The following is a 17,541-nucleotide window of genomic DNA, read 5'->3' on the forward strand; positions in this document are numbered from 1 at the left end:
CCCACTATTCTATGAATCTAAGAAAGGAAACATGGAAAGAATTTTCCCTTGTTTATCCTCACATCAAAATATCAGAGCACTTTTTCTGAAAGTATGTTGTTGCTCAATCGTGTCCAGCTCTTCACAAACTCATAGACAGTAACATGCCAGGTCCCTCCGTCCTCCACTGTCTCCTAAATTTGCCCAAATTCATGTTCATTGCATCAATGACACTATCTAACCCTCTCATCCTCTGCAGTCTTCTTATCCTTTTGCCTTCAATTTTTCTTAACATCAGGGTCTTTTCCAATCAATTCTCTCTTCTTATTAGCCTGCTAAAATATTTGAGCTTCAGCTTTAGTATCTGTGCTTACAAAGGACAGTGAGTGTGGATTTCCTTTACCTTTTTTTGAGCTATGCCATTTAACATAATGTATTTGTTAGAAAAGATGCCACCAGAATTTAACTTTAACTGGACTAGAAGACCTCCAAGGTCCCTTCCAACTCGGTGATTCTGACATGTTTGCAATGATGAAGAGAAGACCATGGAGTTAAATCTCATCCATCAAGATGAAGACTTTGGATTTTGGATTTTTGATCCCATAGACTAACAGGACTCCTTGTATAATATTTTTTCCATAACAACTCATGATCTAAAATGAGCTGAAAAATACCAACTGCTGTAACCCATACACAAGAGCTTTGTAGTTAAGTGGGAGAAGATATTTCAAATTGAGTACAGAACTAATTGGAGGCTATGTATTTGTTCAAGATCAATGAGATATATTTGTTAACACCATCCCAGTTAACATACTATTTTCTAAATGTTATAGTAGTCAATTTAATAGTCATGTTCTTCAAAATTATGTTTGATTACAAGACTCATTTGTATATTTTATATCATGGTCTCTATTAATGAAGACTTAAATATTTATTCTAAAGTTTCTGACATTTTACAATGGATTGTCTTTAAGTAATTTATTTACTAATAATAATAATCAGTGTTTGCTGTGCAGCTCAAAGAAAAATATTTTATGTGATGGAAATGGAAGGAATCCATTTTAGAAAAGGCAAGAGTTATTTTAAACTGTGTTCCACATAACCCAAGACTTTCGCTATGACTTGATGAGGTTCAGTAAAAAACTGTAAAAGTTGACAATGTATGCAACAGCCATTATCAGACAAAAAGGCAATAAATAACATCGCAACCCTGGGGAAGTAGGAAGTGTCAGAAAGAGAGAGATTCTAAAAAAGCTGCCTTGATTCTGCATACTATAGAGGAGACAGAGGGAAACTATAAAGACAACATTTCAAGATTCTGTTGTTGTATCCCATACAATAAGGTGGAGTTCCAGTATAATAGTCATTGTGGGCTCTATTTTCTGACTGGATCTATCTCAATGGGGTGACAGGTACTAGCTCCGAGAACAGATACTTTTATAACTCACAGGCATTTCATCCTGAAAGTTTGAAAATTCCTGTTTTAGATCTTTGCCTTAGATTCCAGCAGAATGAAATTTCAATTCAGAGTGGAATTATACCTTCTTTTTTTTTACAAGCTCCATTTTATCTTTTTTGAAGAAAAGGAATTGGAATATTCAGAAAGGCAGTTACGAAATGTTGGCCCTTGTCAACACAATTTGCAGCACTGTAATAAGATTCAAGTACCAGATGGATTTCAGTGATGGTGGCATTTTGCTAAATTTAAACTACTAGCATTGGAACATGTTGAATATGGAGACTAGTAATACAGAACGCTGATGTATTGATGTATTAGCAATTTTTATTAAGGTTTCATGTTTTGGTATTTTTATTGTTTTTTCGACTACACAGGATTATGGTGCATAAAATGAGCAGCCATATAATTTTTTTAAATAAATAGATAGATAAACGTTTAATTACCTGTTTCCTTTATTAACATGCAGGGATTTATGCATTCTAAGACATGTCTTTATTATACTGATTTACTGCTAACCTTCCATTAATCCTGAAGCAAATGAGCAAATATTAACAGTTTTGATAGTAGCATCTGTATGTAAATAAGTTTTAAAATTGTTTTAAGGTATCCTAAGTTCATTATAAAACAATTACTGCGATAGAAAACAGGGCAATCATCTGAAATTCCAGAAATTAATTTGTTACTTAAATTAAATTGCTGAACAATGCCAGGAAAATAAATTGCACGCTACAATACCAAAATAGCCCCGGTCTAAAATAACTTTTTTTTTCCTAAGACACATACTGCAATTCAGAGGTTGTTTTTACTAATAAGAATTCAAAGGTATCTGAAGTCACATGTCTATAGAGAGTCTCAGTCATCTAGGTCAGTGGTCCCCAACCTTTTTATCGCCGCGGACCAGTCAGCCTTTGATAATTTTACCATGGCCCGCTGAGGGCGCGCAGGGGTGGAGGGGCGTTGTTCGCGCGCGCTGTAAAATGTAAAATTTTATTGAATATTAACTAGGTTGCTTCTTTTAAGCTATTTTAATGTTTTAAAAAGTAAAATCTGATTTGACAAAATTCTCAAGAGTAGTACATGAAAATTTGGCATAAATCTGCGTTATTCTTAGGTGAACATTCTGAGTAAGTTCTAAATAGCCGAATTTCTCTATTTCCTTTTGAGCCTGTATCCGCAAGACTCCATGCAACACATTCAAGGAACTCATATCCCTCCATGAAGTATGGAGCATTCCCAGAGTTTACAGAATACGCATCTTGACACCATATTTGACTCTTCACAAGGAGTAGAATACACAGCTATAAAACGGGAAGAAGCAGACTCGGTCGGGGGGCGGCAACGGGCGCTTCACCAGGCGGGTCGAAGGAGCCGCAGTCGGCTTGGCATTCGGGGCTGGGCAGGGGGCCTGGCGCACCGAAGCCTTCGCCTCTCGGAAGGGTCAGCGAACTGCCTGGCGACACGGGAGGTCGGCTGCCTGCCCCCTCCCCTCCATGGGAAGCACGAGGCTCCGTGTCCTTTCAGCCCGAGCGGCCGCCAGGCCAAGTGCGCGCCTTCGCTTCGGCGACAAAATGACAGCCCTGGAGAGCTACTGTGGTGCCAGGCTGGGCGAAGGGAGCCGCCGGCGGCGGGCGGGCGCCCTCCCCTCCCTCCCGCAGCGGAGCCTCCCTCGGCCTCTCGGAACGGCGAAGCTCCCCAAGTTCCCCCGAAACGGCCGCGCTGCGCCCCTCCCCCCCGCAACCTTAGTTTCTCCTTGGGAGGAAAATGCAGCGCCGCCGCCCCCTCCTGCCCCCCCCTCATCATTCCACGGGGCAGGCGGGCCGGGAGAGTCCGCGGACAAAGTTTCGCCTCCCAGGCAGCCTCCGCCAGCAGCATCCCAAGTTCGGGCCGAGGCCGCCGCCGCCGCCCCCTCCCTCCCGGGGCGAGCAGAGCAAGAGGGCGGGGGGGAGATCGGGCCTCCCCTCACCCCCCCAGCCCCACACATCTGGGGCGGCGGGGGGGCAGAGAAAGGGCGCGTTCATGAGGACTACAAAGTTGCAAATATGGCCCCCGGCCACTGCAGCTATCATGGCCCCCGGCCGCTGTGCGGCCCGGTGCCAGGTACTCCACGGCCCGGCACCGGTCCGCGGACCGGGGGTTGGGGACCACTGATCTAGGTCATGATTGTCCTGAAAGTGCTTTTCAAAAGGCAACTGGATTTTCTTTGTTTTTTGCTTGGAGACATTTCGCTTCTCATCCAAGAAGGTTCTTCAGTTCAGAAGTGGACTTCTTCAGAACTGAAGAAGCTTCTTGGATGAAAAGTGAAATGCCCTCAAAGAAAAAAGAAAGTCCAGTTGCCCTTTGAAAAGCACCCTTGTGTCTGAAGTCACATATTTTCTCTGAATTGAAGCAGAACATAGTTAAGTGCCATAATTCAATCAGGAGATACAATGCAAATTTCTGGATAAAGCAAATGTTCAAAACAAACTACCAGCTGCACTAAGGGTGGGATGGGTTCTGGAGGGGGCAGGCGTAGAATGACTGCATACCTGCTGATGAAATGTTACACATGGTCAAATCTTTACCTGTTCCAGAATTTAAAAGGCAGTTGTTGCCCATGTACTGCACATCACCAGGACTGCTACAATAAGTTGCTTATCACCATGAAAATATTTTTTTCCATCATGTTTGACAGACATATTTGAAATATTGTGATGGGTACCTTCCAAGTATGTTTTGCAAAATGCCAGTGTTTTAAAATAGGGAATTCAATCTCAGTTTATTGAAGCATCACTTAGCATTATTGTGCTACAAGACTTACATTTTGAATAAAATAAAATTCTCTTGTTAAAAATGTAGGATTTTACTTCATCTGGAATATGCTTTTCTAAACAGCATATTTAAACCCCTTGTAAGAAATTATATGATAGTTTATAATGTTTCTTTCATAAGGTTCTGGACTAAATACTTAATTCCACACCTACCAATGCTGACAAAGTCCAATCCAGTCCTTTGAAGAAATCCTTGCCTGTTGTTTAATCCAACACAAATGTCTGCAGTTGGTTTATAAACCATGCTTCCCATAATGCTCTAAACTGCTTATGGAGGTCATAACGTGCAGAGCAGCAATAGCCGATTAACAAAATCACATCGTTTTGGTGAGCTGAGTAATAATCAGTAACATATATAGACTATCAGATTACTATCTCCATTGTCATGTTCAATCGGCGTTTTTAACAGAGGCCTGTCCCGGAAGGAACTAACAAGCCTCCATGCTGCAACAAGACATGTGCTTTTTTCAGATGACATCATCCTCCTCAGTATCTAGGCAGGGAGTGTTTGTAAATACTGAAACAGAACCCTGGGGGTGGGGTAATCACATCAATCACGTATGGAGAAGACAATAGTTAAAATGATGCACTGAAATTTGCAATTGTTCAGGACATTTCTTTGAATTAGTAAATGTTTCAAAGACAATAGCAATAATTTAAAAGTGACAAATTGTTTTAAATAATATAAAAGTAAATAATATAAAAGTTGAAATACTGTTGCATAAACTGACAGTGGTGGTCTGTGGTTATTGGAATACTGAGTGCCACACCAAAAAAGCTTTAGATGATATGATATTAAAAAAATCTGCATGTTGACAAAATGTCCATCTGTCAAAAAGTCACCCATTGGGATCTTCATATATATTATGCCAGTATATTATGATATATTAGGTTCTTGGGAAGAACTCAGTGTGAATTCAGGCCAATACCAGCTAAAAATATTGACAACTGTAATTTTACATTTTTGTTAAAATATAATAATAATAATAATAATAATAATAATAATAATAATAATAATAATAATAAAAATAAAAATAATAATAATAATGATTTGCAGACTCAAAAGCAAACTGAGGAAGAAAGGGAGGAAGAGGATGCTGAAATGGATGAAGATAAAGAACAAGGAAGTACTGAAGAACAAACACCAACAGATATTGCTCAATTAGCTGAGAAAATAAAGCATCAAATGGAAGATGCTGAAAGAACACGTTAGCCAAAGCTGAACCAAGTGAACTGGAAAGAATTGAGAAAGGTACTAAAAAGGGTCAATGAGGCTGTGCAAACGATTCAAACCAGCTGAAACAAACCAGCTGATGTATGCAACAGCCTTCATAACCACCAAAGAATTGGGTTTGAAAATACAAAAGAACCAAAGAGGCAAGAAAAAGAAGCCTAAATGGAAAATTCGGTTGGAATTGAAGACCAAAAATTTTTGTGGAGACTTGAGCAACTTGAAGAACCTAAGGCAAGGTCAGCTAAAGAACAAGCAGGTCAAAACCAGCTTGGAAGTAAGATACGATTTGGAGAATAAAGAGATTGCGATAGTAATTGAAGAGCTGAAGCAGAGGGTTGTTGCCGTTGCTGAAAAGATTAAAAGATATGAAAACTGAGTAACTCAATTCAAGGAAAACTCACAGTTCAGAACAAATCAGCACCAGTTTTATAAGAGCTTAGAAAGTGGAGATGGAGTAACAACAAATGAAAAGCCTGATAAAGAGAAAGCTCTGAAATTCTGGAAGAATTTATGGGAAAACAACAGAAATGCAAAATGTATCGAACAGATTGAAGATTCTATTAAAGTGCATAAAATGGAAGATGTGCAGATAACAAAAAAAATGGTGCAAAGACAGTCAAGAAAAGTGAAGAACTGGAGGGCACCTGGACCAGACGAGTTACATGGCTTCGGTTAAAGGCACTTACAAGTGTGCACAAAAGATTGGCAGCCCAAATGAACCAGATCTTAAAAACACTTGAAAATGATGAATGGATGACAACTGGAAGGACATTTTTGATCCAAAAAGATAAAGAAAAAGGAAAGGATCCTGAAAACTATAGGCCAATCACCTGTTTGCCAACAACATACAAACTCCTTACTGATATCATTGCAAACCAAATTTATGGATACTTGGAAAGAAATAACTTGCTTCCTGTAGAACAGAAAGGATGCTGCAAAAATTCAAGAGGAACAAAGGACCAACTGCTGATTGACAAACTAATCCTAAAGATTAGTTTAGGATTAGTTAGAATTCAAAGAAAAGACGAACCAACCAGTTCATGACTTGGATAGACTGTAAGAAAGCATTTGATTCAGTTCCCCGTAGATGGATCAAGAAATGCCTGAAAATATTTGGCATCAGCGGCAACATACAAAAATTCATGGAAATTTCAATGAACCTCTGGAAAACGAAGCTTATAGCTAATGAAGAAGTACTGGGTGAAGTTGAAATTAAACAAGGTATTTTTCCAGGGCAATTCCCTTTCACCCCTACTTTTTATACTCTCAATGCTACCACTGACAATCATTTTGAAGAAGATGAACTATGGATATGAACTTGCAAAGAAAAATGTCCCCCCCCCCCGGCTCCAAAGGCCCTCCAGAAGCTGGAAGTGTGCCTATTTCCAGACTTCCGGAACATCCGGGTGGCCCATTTTTCACTCTCCCAGAGCTTCCGCATGGGTCCTGCATTTAACTGGCATCCAAAACGGGCCACATGGAGACTCCTGGGAGGGGCGGAGCAGGGTGAGCGGGGCCAACCGGTCCTTGAAACTACCGGTTCAGCGAACCAGATATAAAATTAACATCTGGTTCACCCGAACCAGTCCAAACCAGCTGAATCCCACCCCTGATGCTATCCAGTATTATTCATGTATAAATAGCTGTCTAGGCTTGATGTGAAAGCAATGATTTAGACACATAATCTGTTTGTATCTCATTTTAATTGGCCAATGTAATGACATATTGACATTTTGACAGAAATACCATATATAATCATATTTTAATGTTTAAAAATACTTAGGTTTAGAAAATTAGTTTATTAAATTAAAACATTTAAGAGCATATTGTATGTATGTTTGTACATTAGCTAAAGCAACATCATTAACATTCTAATATAAATCAAACAAAACCTACTGGCAATAAAAAAAACAAAGCTCAAATCAATTTTATTTTCCACTCCTATGATTAGAAATGCCTACCGGTATGAACAGAATACAGAACGCATAAGATATATTGTGTCTCTTAGCACTGTATCTTGCTAAGTATAGGAACTGAAGTACAAGGTACAGTTTAGAACACAGCTTCAGGGAAGAACACTAACAGCATTAAGTAGCAAAATACTGATGAATGTGGTTGGACTTCTATATTTGAGACTACTGTGCAATCCCCATAAAGAACTGGACCCTGTTTGATTTGTCTTATGCAACAGTTGCACCCAAGAGTGCACCCTTCAGAGGGTCACTAACATTCTAGTCACCTCATGACTGGACTATTGCAATGTGCTCTACACGAGGCTACCCTTGAAGATTCTCTGGAAACTCCAGCTGCTCCAGGAGCACAAGTAGCAATGGGTGCTTCCTGTTATTCCCGTGTGTCATGGCTGCTCCACAAACCACATTGGCTACCAGTTGCCTTCCAGTTACAATTCAAGATGTTAGTTGTTATCTTATAAAACCGTTCATGGTATAGGGCTTTATTATTTGAGGGACCATCTGTCTCCAGTTGTTTCTGCCTGTCCAGTACATTCAAGCAGAATCCTCTCATTTAAATCTTATAATGTTGTTGGGTGACCAAGGAAATGGTTTGGGCCAAGCAAGCATACTATCTCTGTTTCAATTTGGAACAATAACCCATTGAAGATACATGGCTTCCACTGAGTTTTGGAAATCTCTTAAGATCTGGCTGTGTTCCTAGATTAAGGTTTAGAGTGCCTGGGAAATATTGTCAAATCTTTTTTCTGATTGTTGGGAATGCTGATTTAGTCTGGGCAGTTATGTTGTTTTAATTGTGAATAGCAACTCATCGGAGAGTCAGATAGCTAGCCTGGCACCTTGCATTATTTTTCTGCATTAGTATATTCCTAAAGCTGCTTTTTGCTTCACTGGAAAAATAATTGTACATGACAGGTTGTTTTACCAAGCAATAGAATACTTGGTCAGTTGGATTGGAAAACTGTTACCTGGTTACAGGTCTGTCTTTTAAATCTGATCTTAATCAATTTCTTGAATTCTGATAAAACATGCTATGTTATGGAAATGTGTGGCTCAATACATGTAGAGATGATCTCAGCATAATTTCTAGGAATTTAGTTTGAGGGGTGTGTTAACAAACCCACTCGCACACACAAACCCAAACAGTCTTAAGATTTTCAAAGCCTTCACACAAGGAGCTCCAATATATATTAAATATCTTAAATTTGTTGTACATTTAACTTTTTATCTCTTTATCACTGGAATATATTAATTCCCTAGTTAAAAGATTGAAAGATTGTTGCTGTACACTGTTGCTGCTATGCTAATGGTACAGTGGTTAGAATGCAGTATCACAGGCTAATTCTGCTGACTGCCAGCAGTTCGATTCTCACCGGCTCAAGGTTGACTCAACTTTCCATCCTTCCGAGATATGTAAAATGAGAACCCAGCTTGTTGGGGGCAATATACTGACTCTGTAAACCACTTAGAGAGAGCTGTAAAGCACTATGAAACAGCATGTAAGTCTAAGTACTATTGTTATGCTGATGCTCTGAATATGATATACAGTATATACTATACAGTATATATTTTATATAATAATTCACTTTGTAGTGTCAGTTGCAGCACAGATGGAACTTCTGATCCTTACATTCTTGTTTTTGGGATACTCAGTGGACTCATTCTTAATTATTTGAACACATCTGGAAGTTATTGTCACATTGGAACAAATTACTCTGAAAAAAGCTCCAAGCATTTCAGTTTCTCTTCAGATAATATCAAGGTACGCATGTACTGTAGATTGACATAATGTAAAGCAAAATAAAACAAATATATTTTTGTTTCAGTACCATCGCTGATCTACAGATAAAAACTGTCTCTGAAAAGTCACTTGGTGGCAGTATTACTATGCTTACTCAGTCAAGGTTAGGCAAAAAGCTCTGGTTGCTGTATTTGCATTTGAATATAGATGACTGATAAAACTATATTTATAATTTATACTATTTTTTAAATATATTTTCCATTTACTATATTTCATATCATTTTAAATGTAATATACACAAATATAATCAAGATAGTGTCTGTTCTGTTATTGTTTGCTATGTTGTTAGTTTATGACAAAGCACTTGTCATTAGCACATTATGCTGGTTTGTTTGGACTATGGTTCTTGAAATTTGAGATCTTTTAATTATATTAATGTTTTATGGATATAACTTTCACCAACTAAAGAGCAGTTGTTAATTATCCTGTTTTAGATAGGTTTCTATTATCCAATAGCTGTCTTGACCCTACTAATGTTCTTCTCTACATAAATTTAGAGATAAAAAGTCCTTGAAAAATTGCAGTTGCAATGTTATTAGTCAAGTCACTGGTACAACGTATTGTGATAGTATAGTTCAGTACTTGATTCAATGTTTTGATCTATAAGAGTTATAATTTTCTTATGTTGAAAATATTAAGAGTTCTGTCCTCTCATTCTGTATTACAAATATTATTATGAAATAATTGACCCTGTGTTAGACCATGTATTGTTTCATTTACAATCATTAGTTTCTGTGGTTTTCATATCATTGCATATTTTGATCTAAATAAATTATACTTTTGCAAATGGAAAAAGAGCAGAATCATTTGTGCTATGTAAGGAAGTTGTTTCCTGGGATAAGCGTATACCAGATGACATAAGGAAATGGGTTTTATACCCATCTATATTCAGAATTCCTATTGAATTCAAGGTTATAGGATTTCAACCTCCCCTAACAGTAATATGACTTTTATTACTAAAAGGCTTGTGTGGGGGGGGGGGGTCAAGTTTTCTGAAAAAAGAAGTTTGCATGCAAAAGATAATGACTCTTCTCCCCACACTCTTCACAGTAGATTTGGGTGGGTTGTGAAAACTACAGAGGATTGTCCCTCAGTATATAGTCCTCAACTTATGACCATAATCAAACCCAAAAGTTCTGTTACTAAGCAAGACAGCTGTTGAATTTTTCCCTGTTTTATTACCTTTCTTACCAGTTATTAAGTGAAATACTACAGTTGTTAAGTTAGTAACATGGTTGTTATGTGATTCTGGCTTCTCTGTTGACTTTTTGCATGTCAGAGGGTTGCAAAAGGTATCACATGACCCCAAGACACTGCAACCATCATAAACACATGTCAATTGTCAATTGTCCGAATTTTGATAATGTGATTATGGAGATGCTATGGTCGTAAGTGTGAAAAATGATTATAAATCACTTTTCAGTGCCATTGTAACTTTGAATGGTCACTAAATGAATAGTTGTAAATCAGGGAATACATGTACTGCAGATGAAAACCATTCTGTTAGCAAAACAATTAGATTCTATTTTTAGAATCTGGGTCTTTTCTTCTGTATAAGAAAATTCCAAATTATTATTTTTTCGGCCTTACTTTATATAAAAGAGGATTTGAATTATTTTCAAACTGCAGAGAGGTACCCATGTTAATCTGTTGCAGCAAAAGGAAATAATAGAATATCCTTTTATAGAATAAAATATTCCTCTACAGCACGGCTGTCAAACTTATGTACATTCGCGGGGGGTGGGGCACGCAAGGGTTACGGATGCATATGCAGGTCAGCATTTGCGGGAGTGGGGCGCATGCACGGGGGTCACACATGTGTGGCAGAGGAGTTCTGGGTCTTCACACTGGCAACATTTATGTCCTGCTTTGGCCAGGTTAATATACAACATGGAATCTGACCATCAGATGATAGCTGTTTTCCTTGCTTCCTCATTGTAATTTCCATATGAAGGAAGTGGTCAATTGTAGTTCCTTCCTTGAGCTTGTATTCCTATCCAGTGGTGATAATGTAGCTGATAGGCAGAAGCTATGCAAAACAGCAGCATGGACAGTGCATCACCATGGTATATGCTGCATTTGATGACTACTTATGTGAGTTGTCTTGAGTTGACTTCAAATGTTGTCTTCCATAGTCCCAGTGAGTGTTTGAGTAAGGTCCTTAGTGTTCTGTTGACTTTGTATAGCACCGGCCATTCATAGATCAGTGTGTGTGGTTCTAAGCCCTAGCCTAGGCTTTCCTGTAGTCAATTCAGGTTGTGTTTAGATAGGTCAATGTAGATCTTGAGTCTTGGGTGACTGATCTAGCTACAAGTAACTGATATTTTGAGCCTCTGGTGTTATCCCAATACCCTTTTGTGTTATGTTCATGTATTGGCTCATATGGTCCTGTAACTTGACAACTATGATGCCTAGTAGGATATCTCATGTCATGTGGAGGCAGATTATTGGCTGGTAGTTGGATGAAGATGGTCCATTGTAGGGATCTTTCATAATTAGCATAGTCCTTCTTTGTCTTAGCTAGTCTGGGTAGCAGCCTGCTCCTAGCAGCTGATTCATCTGTATTGCTAGGCATTTGTGCATTGCTGTTAGTTTCTTTAGCCAGTAATGTAGATCAAGTCCAGGCCAGTTGCTGTCCAGCTTTTCACATTCTTGACTCACTATTGGATGTCTCCCACTATGATAGCAATGGTCAAGTTCTTCAACCACTTTGCACTGATGTTCTGTTTTTTCCCCCCCATATGTTCTTCCAATACTGTTAAGCTTCTGCTACTGCTGTTTGTGCTATTATTGTGTTGTTGCACTGCAATTGGAAGTACACATCCTGGATGGTTTTCTGGAAAAGAGGGATTTATCTTCTTGACCTCTGCTTCTCCATTGTATCTTCTTCTTATGGTAGGCAGTGCTGCGAGTCTTTGTTTAGCAATCTTTAGGATTTCAGAGGGAGTCAGCTCCTTGTGTTTCTTCAGTAGCCAAGTCTTATCCTTAATCTCCACTTCCTTCTGTAGTTGCACCAGTTGGCTAACTTCTCTTTGAATTGCCTTGATCTTAGTCTCTAATCTCATTCTCTGGGAAGAGGATAGGTAAGTAGTACTGTTCTTCTTGATTCTGTAGTCAAGCATCTCCAGTATTACGGTGGCTTTAATGTATACTAATTTATTTGTTATAGTGGTAATAGTGATTGTCATGAGGGCTCTACTGACATCTTGTAGTATACTATCTGATGGTACTTTTCGACCGAGCCCTAGTAATGAGGGATGAGGTAGCTAGTTCGCATTGCATTGTGCTTCTGGTTTGAAAGGACTAGCCACTGACACCACTGTTGCTTGTGGGATGCCCAGTTGCGGGCTCCTTTCATGTTCCTTTTGATTTTAAAAATATTAAATTAGAAATGGTGGGTTTGCCAGAGTTATTGTAATGATCTATTACTAGTATAGACTAATATGGATGTCTACTCCAATTGAATGAAATCCACTAGAGGAATACAAGATTAGAATCATGTAAGGACTGAATGAGAAAAGAAAGCCAATCTCTGATTATACAAGTAGTCCTTGATTTCCAACCATTTGTTTAGTGACCATTCGAATTTACGACAATAAATTGAAAAAAGTGATTGATGACACACAACTATCACAATGTCCTGGCGGTCATATGATGAAAATTCAGCCACTTGGCAACAGTCATAGATTTATTATGGTTGTAGTGTCCCACGATCATCATTTCCAACCTTCCCAGATGGTTTCTGACAAGCAAAGGCAATGAAGCCAGAATTGCGTAATAAATATACACTTCAGTTAATGACCATGGTGCTTAGCAACTATGGCAAAAAAGGTTGTAAAAGTGAGTGTAACTCACTTAACCACCACCTCACTTAACAATGAAAGTTTCATTCTGAATTGTGGCCATAATGCAGTCTCTTGGTGGCAGCTGCAGTTTGTTTGAACTTGAGTTTTGAAAACCAAAGTTACAAACCTAAATGTACATCTTATGGAGTATTCCTCAGTTTATTCATTGAGGTTTACCTTGAAAGATACTCATTGGGATCTTCATATAGACACACACTGAATTGGGCTGCACAGTTCTAATTTCTACATCTCATTCCATCAGGGGTGAAATTCAGCCGGTTCTGGACAGCTGGTAACGGAAATTTTGAGTTGTTCCGAGAACCGGCAAATACCACTTCTGGCTGGCCCCAGAGTTGGGTGGGAATGGAGATTTTGCAGTATCCTTCCCTGCCACACGCACCAAGCCATGCTCACAGAACCAGTAGTAAAAAAAATGAATTTCACCACTGCATGTAGTAAAAACCTTTAAGAAAAACAAATCGGAAAGAAGGGAGATAACCTAACTTTCGGGGTGGGGAGGGACGACCCATATCTCCAACCTCTTCGGAAAGTTTCACATCCCGTTATATTACGAGAAAAAAAAGCCTTTCCTCATCACTGACAGCACTTGGCTGGCTGTGCAGAACAGGTTGCGAGTCGTGCCCGAGTGATTTCTGAACCTATATACTTGTGCTGGGGGGGGGGGGGAAGCAAGGGGATGCGTCAATCATCTCAATCCGCGTGTATTGTTCTTGAAGGCGGCTTCCTCAGAGACGATCGCTGCTGCCAGCTTGGCCAGCCTTCCGAAAAAAAGGGGGCACGAGTCAGCAACCGACAGTTCTCTTGTCTTCGTCTCTTTCCTGCCCGGATCATGGCATCTTCAGCGGTGCTTTTGGTTCTAAGATAGACGCGCGGCAGAGTCCAGCTGAGGTCCAAAAGACGGAGTAAGTAGCCGCGGAATTAACTTCCCGCCTCTTGACGTCCTTCGCTCAAACCGCGGCTTTTGCGCCACGAATAAACGGGAGTCAGGCTGGAGATTTCGTTCACGTAGGAAGCGATGGAGGCGGAGGAATCTGGACACCTGCCCGGTTCCTTGCCTTCGTCTCGATTAGATCTGCCTTTGCATGCAGCGTCGCTCCGCCCCGGCTCGCTTTTCAGGGACTAGGCAGGGCTTGCAAAGAAAAGAAGCCACGTTGCCACCGCGAGGAGCACCGGCTTCCTTCCCACGGCGACGCCGGATCCCTGGCTAAGAGGCGGCTCGGGGGTCCTCCCGTGGAATGGAGCCCGAGGCCCTTACCTTGCCCCGGCCCGTGACGTCACCCGCGAGCCAGTGGGGAGCGTCTCGCCTCGCTTCTCCCAACATGGCGCTGCGGCCGTTGTGTTGCTATAGACGCTCTGTGCCTGCGACTCTAAGGAAGAGGGGTGGAGAGGCGGTCGGATCAGCCCAGGCAGCTGGGCTGGCCGGGTAGGGAGGAGAGGGAGGGGGAAGGGGGGGAGTTCGCGGGACGGAGCGGGAGGGGGATTTAAAGGAGCCATGTCCCCGGCGCGACAGCCTCGGCTGCTGTTGCTGCTGCTGCTGCTGCTGCTGGAGAGGCCGGAGCCGGGCGGGGGACCGAAGAGGAAGGGACGGCAGCGGCTCTGCTGCCCGAGCCAAGCAGACCAGCCGAGCCATCCCTGAGCGCCCGGGGGGTGGTGGTGGTGGCAGAGGCGGCAGCGGCCCCCGCCACAGGATGGTGAGTGTGACCCGGGAGGGAGGCAGGCAGAGCGGAACCGGGAAGAAGGACCTGGCCGGAGGGGATGGAGCCAGGAGGGAGACAGGAGGCGGTGCTTCGGGGCGGGGGGCGGGAGGGGGGGCAGACAAGTGACAGAGAGGCGAGAGTGTCCCCGCAAAACCAGTCCTGCTGTCAGGGAGGTGAGTGGCAGGTAGGCCATGGGCGGGGTGGCGGGTCCGGCTCCTTATACTAAGGGGCGCGAGGAGAGAGGGTGGTCGGCTCCCGCAGCTGCCTTCACACGGGGCAAATGACAGGTCCCGCGGAGGCTGGCCGGGGACAGCGGAGGCGCCGGGAGAGTCGAGGAGGGGAAGAAGGCTGGGAGGTCACTTCAGGCAGGACAGGTGCAGGGGAAGCGGGGGGGGGGGAGAGTGGCCCTGTAAGGCACTCAGCGGTTCCTTAGTGTTGGACCCCTGAACGTAGCCATTGGCGGTGAGATTTGGACGGTAGCGATGCAAAGGTGTGATCTTGTGCATGTCTGTCTGTCTGTCGAGGTTCTTCGTTGGGGAAGTAAGTTCGCATTCCTCTTGGATGGGGGGGGGGCGTAAAACCATCCAGGTGAATGAAATGCATTGTCCAGGAGAGGGGATTCTTTCTATGGCGATTTAGTCCTGGGCAAAGTTCTTGTGAAATTTGAAGTTGTTGCATCTGAAAGGGATGAGCCTCAACTAGCTCAAAACAATTGAACTGCTTCTCTGTTCTGGATAATGGACATGGCTTGTGGCTGATAGAAGGCATGGCCTGTATAAAATGTATTTTCCTTAAGATTGCACACTCCTTCCAATTACTCAGTTGAACTCAATGGGAACTGCTTCTTAGTAAGAAGGAGTAGAATTTTTCTTTTAAGGTTCCTGTCATTGAAACTGGCTGCTCATTTGGCATGGGGTTGTTTTTTTGTTTTGTTTTTTGATCAAGCAATTTACTAGGGTCTTACCTGAATAGCTAACCAGTGAAACGATTACTATAGTACCTAGGCACACAGGCTGAAACCTACTTATTTGGAAGAAAATACATTTGCAAACATAGGGATATATCTGAATTGTCAGGCATGTATTTTTTTATTATGGGTTCTTTGATTCTATAACCTGTGGGAAATATTTCCTGTTAACGTTCTTATATAACATTCACATTATCCAAATCATGCCTGTGTTTGAAATAAAGCAGCATATGTCATAGTTTGAGACCTGAGGTTTCTGAGTGAGGCTGGTGCTGAAAGGTCACATGAACAAGTAATGTAAAAAAATGTGATTAAATGAATCTTAACTCATCATCAGTGAGGATAAATGCTAAACTAATTGTAAACTAATCATTTTGAGAAGGAAGGAAAGAATATTGTTAAATTTAGGCACCAATGATGTTAGGGATATAAATTTATAAAACAATTTTTATCTTTTATAATCCCTTTCTTATTTGCTTCACTAGAAGTTCTTCCAAATATTAATCTTTCTGGGGAAGGTTGTTGAGAAGGTGGTGGCCTTCCAGCTCCAGCGGTCCTTGGAGGAAGCAAACTATCTAGACCCCTTCCAGTCAGGCTTCAGACCCGGTTACAGCACAGAAACCGCTTTGGTCGCATTGACCGATGATCTCTGGAGGGCCAGAGATGGAGGACATTCCTCCATCCTGGTTCTCCTCGACCTCTCAGCGGCTTTCGATACCATCGACCATGGTATCCTTCTGCGACGACTGCGGGAGGTGGGAGTGGGAGGCGCCGTGTTGCGGTGGTTCTCCTCCTACCTCTCGGACAGGTCGCAGTCGGTGTTAGTGGGGGGGCAGAGATCGTCCCCTAGGCCCCTAACTTATGGGGTGCCTCAGGGCTCGGTCTTATCCCCCCTACTATTCAACATCTACATGAAACCGCTGGGTGAGATCATTCGCAGGCACGGGATTAGATACCATCAATATGCGGACGATACTCAACTGTATCTGTCCGCCCCGTGCCAACTCAATGAAGCGGCAGACGTGATGAACCGCGGCCTCGAAGCTGTTATGGACTGGATGAGGGTTAACAAGCTCGTGCTCAACCCAGAAAAGACCGAGTGGCTGTTGTGTTTCCCTCCCAGAGATTCGACCAATATTCCATCACTCAGGCTGGGGGGTCAAATTCTACACCCCTCAGAGAGGGTTCGCAACTTGGGAGTCCTCCTGGACTCACAGCTATCGTTTGACCACCATTTAATGGCTGTGACCAGGGGGGCATTCGCCCAGGTTCGCCTGGTGCGCCAGTTGCGACCCTACCTGAATCGGGAGGCTCTCACAACAGTCACCCGGGCCCTTGTGACCTCTAGGCTGGAATACTGCAACGTGCTCTACATGGGGCTGCCCTTGAAGAGCATCCGGCGACTTCAGCTAGTACAGAATGCGGCCGCGCGAGTGATTGTGGGTGCACCTCGGTTCACCCGCATAACACCTATCCTCCGCGAGCTGCGCTGGCTACCTGTCGATCTCCGGATGCGCTTCAAGGTGCTATTAGTCACCCATAAAGCCCTACATGGCAGTGGATCTGGATACTTGAGAGACCGCCTTCTGCCAATTACATCCCTGCGACCAATAAGATCACATAGATTAGGCCTCCTCCGTATATCATCGGCCAGCCAGTGTCGGCTGGCAACTACAAGGAGGAGGGCCTTCTCAGTAGTAGCCCCGACCCTTTGGAACGAGCTCCCCGTAGAGATTCGCACCCTCGCCACCGTCCAGG

At 42.3% G+C, this 17,541-nt stretch overlaps 1 protein-coding gene across 9 annotated transcripts in view; it reads left to right on the forward strand.

The window, feature by feature from the left end:
• Window positions 1-14,602: 14,602 nt before the first annotated feature.
• The window catches only part of WIZ (WIZ zinc finger), a 78,897-nt gene continuing 75,958 nt past the window's right edge, over window positions 14,603-17,541 (forward strand). For 7 of the 9 annotated variants that reach the window (XM_032209293.1, XM_032209299.1, XM_032209298.1 and 4 more), the window contains exon 1: window positions 14,919-14,989. The gene's annotated coding sequence lies outside the window, so the exon portion shown is untranslated. Of the gene's footprint in view, window positions 14,811-14,918; window positions 15,001-17,541 lie in introns of those variants that run through there. The other 2 variants (XM_032209296.1, XM_032209294.1) reach the window with 2 other exon arrangements.

This window comes from Thamnophis elegans, chromosome 2, assembly GCF_009769535.1.
Source record: "Thamnophis elegans isolate rThaEle1 chromosome 2, rThaEle1.pri, whole genome shotgun sequence".
In the NCBI taxonomy this organism is placed as follows: domain Eukaryota; kingdom Metazoa; phylum Chordata; class Lepidosauria; order Squamata; family Colubridae; genus Thamnophis; species Thamnophis elegans.